Below are 5,702 nucleotides of genomic sequence, written 5' to 3'. Positions count from 1 at the left end.
GCAAGACAAAAATAGTGATCACAGAAAAAGAGCTGTATGCGCAACCATTTTGTAAAAATTGCCAAAATCGGATATTTAATATTTTACAGTGAGACCAGTTGGGTTTGAAATTTATCTCTTGGAACTATCCAATACAAAAAGAATATCATGATTTGGTAAATAAATGACCGAGTTATGGCCGTTCAAAGTCGAACAAAGTAATCTGGCAGGTTGCATGTTTGTTTTTGTGCATTATTAGGGTATTTTGACAAGAACATCATGCATGCCTTTGGTAAGATCCGATTTTTAACACATGCATGGAGTGAATGAGAATCCAAGATGTACTAGAAATGGTTTAAATGCTTTTGGTCATGCAAGAACACAAAAGAAATGGAGAAGAAGATGAAACATTCGGTTTTGATGTCACATGATCATATGTGCATCTTTTCACTCCTTGCATGGGTTTGATCCCGGATTTTCACCATCTCAAACACATGCATTGTGTTATGGTGAGAATCTACAAACCACAAGGGAAGAATAAAGATTTCTAGCCATGGAAAGGCATAGAATCCAAAAAGTAGAGAAAACTATGAAGAAGAAGAAGTTTAACCATGAAACTATGGGAGAAGATGTTGTTGTTTACCTTGGTTTTGACCTTGAGAGAAGTAAGAACACTTCAAAGTATTCAAAATCTCGAAATTTGGCAGAGGAATGGGGAGAATTTTGTGAGTTAGAGAGAGAGAAAGGAGAAGAGTTTGTGTGAGAAGAGTGGAGTGTAAGAGAGTGAAGAGGGAAGAGGTAGTGTGAGTGTTTTAGCTTAATGATTGTGTTTTGGAAAGAGAGAGGGCATTGGGAGAGGAGATGGCCGGTTTTTGCATGCATTAAGCCTCCTCTCTCCAAATTTTCAAATTTTATAAAATTCCCTCCTATATTTTATAAAAACCCTAATTTTATAAAAGTGTTTATTAAGCAAATTTGGATTTATTTAAAATCTTGTTTTTAACTAATAAATTATGATTAATGCTTGATAATTTAATTTCTATTTCATTGATTATAATTAACCATTTGATTAATAAAAAGTTGATATTAGAAAGTTTATAGCCAAATTTTATAAAGTTTTTAAGCTTTAAAATTTATAATTTTGGATTTTTGGCTCTTTAGGGGGTTTTTTTTGAAATATTGTTTGATATTCAACAACATGTTGAAGTCTAATTAGAATGTTTTAATTTATTTTTAGGGTTTTATACCCCATTTCAATTATAACAAAGCTTGAAGCTTTATTCTAATTATAGTATTGGCATTTCCTATTGTAGTTAAGCAACTTACTAGAATTGTAAGTATCAAGTATATTAGTCCTAGATCTTAGTTGGATCCTAGTTTATGCAAGATTTTTGACCTAATTTATACTACTAGGTCATGGCATGTTGTGCATGAATGGTTTTTATAAAGATGCATGAGTCCGAGAATGACCTGAATTGACAGTTGTCACATAAATGCTTGTGCCTGATATGCTGTTATTTATTTGGATCTATGGTCTATTGCCGACCGGATCTAGAAACCTTATGTGTTTAGGATTCTAAGCGTTTAACTATGATATTAGAACTAGCATATAAACGTTTTGGAGTGATAAGGATGATTTAACCGTCAATCCTAAGTAAAGGTCTAGATTCACCTTATTCGGTGTATAGATCAAGATGGTAAGAACCCGTAGCGGAAACATGAATGCAAATGGGAACCGAAACCAGCCCCCAGTGATTGAGCAAATACCGGTTGTGGTAGCCGCTGCTGAGCCAATAACGATGGCTGGAGTGCAAGCAATGATCCAGGCGATGTTGGATCGTCAAATGGAGGAAACCAGATGTTTGTTCCATAAAAATCGAGAGGAAGCGACCATTCAGATCGAACGGCCCGAGTTGAAAGAAGGGCAGACTGAGGAGGAGAACTACAATGGGACTGTTGGTCAAGTCAACCCACTAATAGTTCGACAAAACAACCACGATGACGAAGTCGAGAGGAATGGATGCAAGTACAAGGATTTTCTGACTTGCAAGCCATCGAATTTCACTGGAAAGGAGGATCCGATCGGGGTCATGGATTGGATCTCGGAGATGGAATTAGCTTTCATGACGTGCGGTTGCAAGGGAAAACAACAGACCACATTTGCAGTGCGTCAGTTTCGAGGAGGCGCTGTACGTTGGTGGAATACCTTGGGGAAGACTCTGAGCCCCAATGAGCCCCTGCAACTGACATGGGCAGAATTTCTGGTGCAATTCAAACGTAGGTACTGCTCGTCCCAAAATCTGCTCGAGCTAGAAAACCAATTCCTTACCTTGAAGAAAGGAAGCATGTTTGTTGATGAATACACCAACAACTTCACAGAGAAGATGGAGTTCTCATTACATCTTGTTCCGTATGAGCTGACGAAAGTTGACAAGTATGCAAAAGGACTTCCGTGGGAGTACGTGGTGCCAGTGCGTTAGGCACCTACTTTGGAGGCAGCTATTTGGGCTGTCAAGTCGGTTGAGGAGATGATCAAGGGAAGAGCCGCCAACAAGATCGAGGTTGGTGAAAAGAGAAAGTTTGAGGGGTCTGCGAAGCCCGATGAGAAAAGCAAGTCCAGTACAAGGAAGTTTAGAGGAGGAGGGAGTGAAGAAAGATGGTGCGAGAAGTGCAAAGAGAAACACTTTGGAAAATGCGGTGAGGAGGTGACTTGTTTCAAGTGTGGGAAGCATGGGCATTATGCCAACGAGTGTAAATTCAACAAAAGGGTGTGTTATGAATGTAACGAGGAAGGGCACTTCAAGCAAGATTGCCCAAAGAGAGAAGGGGCTACAAAGCCAAATGTGCCGCCAAAACCAAAGGCAAGAGCATTTCAAATGATCCGTGACAAAGCAGCTGACGATGCAAGGAATCAGGAGTAAGGATGGATATATAGAGATCGAGTTATGAAGAAGCCATATAGATAGTGTCACATGATGTAGCCTATTAGAGGCATAATCTAGGGTGAACTTGAACACCCATGTAATCGTTTCAAGTAATAAAATAAAACCTTCGTTTTGTTATCTGATGTGTTGAATGATTGTGTGATTTGCTACATGGTGACTTGGGAAACTGCAGGACAATACTTGGGACGAGTATGAGTAGGTGTGAATGGTAGTAGAGGCCTATACTACCGGAAGCACAGGACTCACACTTGGATCAGGGAAAGTCACAAGGTTACCAAGAAGCTAGTAATTGATTTCGTTTTATTCAAGTATGTCATTACCATTGTTTCGGTAATGACTAAGAAGATTGTTGTTATCCCGACCCTAGTGGTCATGTCACATTGAGTCCGACTACGATGAGTAGGTTACGTGGTTCAGAGAACCAAGTTTGATGTAGCGTCCAACTTTAACCAAAGAACTAAAATCAAAGCGACCAATAGAAATATCGCACTCGACACTAAAGAAGTTGGTAGCTAGAAATGCTACATGTTAAAGTGTGATTATATCACATTAGAACATGAAGGAAGGCATAGTCTGTTTTAGAATTTAACTCTAAGAGACCTGAGTAAAGAAGATAATGGGGATGGGTAATTGGGTTGATTGTTTGATTGTTTAAACATAATAATTATATTATTGTGGGTTGAAAACCCTATGTACTCACCAGGTTTCCCAACCTGACCCACTCAGTTTATTTATATCACAGGTGTTGATATGAAGTCACATTACACTGAGAGATTTAAAGAGATGTAGATCACTAGTGTAAATAAATGCAAGTTCTATTTATGCTTATGTTTTTGTATTAACGATGACATCCCAAACGTTTTGAAATGAATAAAATACGTTTCTTCGAAAATGTTTTAATAACGTATTTATCGTGTTTTTCTGGGAACAAATTCCGCAATATTTTTAAAAGAAGAACTATGATTTTTATAAAGCATAAACAAAATCGGTCTTTTCAGGCCGTGAAAATGGGGATGTCACATTATTTCCTGTTCCTTGTTTGGTTGTGGTCTTAGGGTAGAATCTTTTATTCGAAAGTCTATTTGATCCATTATCTGTGTATCATTTGCATGCATAAGAGCAACCTGTTATGATGATGTGATTGTTATGGGTAGAGGAACCTTTAGGATGGTCTGAGATGGTGATGTGTCATAAATGCGGGGTATGGTTTAATTATGGGATGAATTGGAGTTATTAGATCGAGCAGTGGAGAAAGGTACAGGTAGGTGTGGAAGGTAGTATTGGGCCCGTGTTACTGGAAGCACAGGATATGTACCCTAAGCACTGATGGATCCGACAACCCCAAGGGGGACCAGTGTGGGAATATCCCTTATATGGAAACCCTGATCTTTGCTATTTATGAAATTTTAGTTATCATGGTGGTGACATGATTTGGAGCAGGAGGGTCAGGATCGGGATCGGGATCTGAGGCAAGATCGAGAGACACTACTGATGTCATTGATGAGAGGCTGCGAGAACTCATTGCAGCTGAGGTTACCAGGGGCATCCTTGACGCAACCCCGGTCATTTTTGGGATGGTCAAGAGGGTATTATGGAGACCATGGAGGAGAGACTCATATCCTTCAGGACAGAGTTGGCAACGGGACAGATTGAGACCCAAACTCCCTCCTTCCGGGAGTTCAAGGCGTGTAGAGCGCCAAAATTTTTGGGGTCAGGGACCCCATTTTCAGCCGTCGCTGGGTGGTAGATATTGAGAATGCCCAGCACACGAGTTCATGCCCGGAGGTGGCAAAGGTTGGGTTTGCTTCGTGTATGTTGAGAGACAGGGCTCACGACTGGTGGGGCGAGGTTACTAGCCAGGTGGGGCCAACAGGAGTGGCTGAGATGTCATGGGCTGAGTTTGTTCGACGATTTGATTTGGAGTTTGCACCGCTTATTGAGGTGCAACGGCTAGTAAGGGAGTTTCATGATTTGCAGCAGACCACCGAGACTATGGCGGAAATCACCGCCAAGTTTCGGGAGCGAGCCTTATTGATTCCGTAGTATGCTACCGATGAAGAAATGAGACGGACCCGGTATCTGGGAGTTTGTGAGTTTTATAGGGTACAAGACCCTAAACAAGATGGTGGAGAAGGCCCGCGATAGGGAAATAGATTTGGATACCTGCACGAAGCAGAAGACTGATCAGGCACAGGCGGCGGGGGGTCAGGCTAAGAAGCCTAAGACCTCAGATTCTTCGGGTAAGGGCCAGCAAGGCCGGGGCCAGTGTGCCAAGTGTGGGAGATTCCATAGCGAGGCGTGTAGGACGGCTGGGACAACAGGATGTTACTCTTGTGGCCAATAGGGCCACATAAGTAAGGATTGCCCCAAGAAGGGCTTTATATGTTTCCACTACAATCAGACAGACCATAAAAAGGACGAATGCCCTAGGTTGCAGGGAGGAGGAGGAGCGGTGGCGGCGCCCGCACCCACCACCCTGAGGATCACTGATGGCCGCCCTGCCAAGGTGGATATCCCGGCAGTGAAGAGCCGTACGTTCCAGCTGACTACTGAGGAGGCGCGGGCTACACCAGACGTCGTGGCTAGTATGTATCTATTACTTCACTACTTATTGTAATTGTATGGCTTATGTTTATATCATGGTTATTCGGGAACAAGGGTAAGGACCGCGAGGTTGCATGGGATTTCTGGCTTATACGTTCCAGCTGACTACTGAGGAGGCGCGGGCTGCACCGATCCTCTGTTCAGCTACGAGGGCAAGGAGGTTTCTTCAGCGAG

The sequence above is a fragment of the Lactuca sativa genome, chromosome 2 (assembly GCF_002870075.4).
Source record: "Lactuca sativa cultivar Salinas chromosome 2, Lsat_Salinas_v11, whole genome shotgun sequence".
In the NCBI taxonomy this organism is placed as follows: domain Eukaryota; kingdom Viridiplantae; phylum Streptophyta; class Magnoliopsida; order Asterales; family Asteraceae; genus Lactuca; species Lactuca sativa.
The sequence above is the reverse complement of the archived record's forward strand: the minus strand, read 5'-3'. Positions refer to the sequence as shown.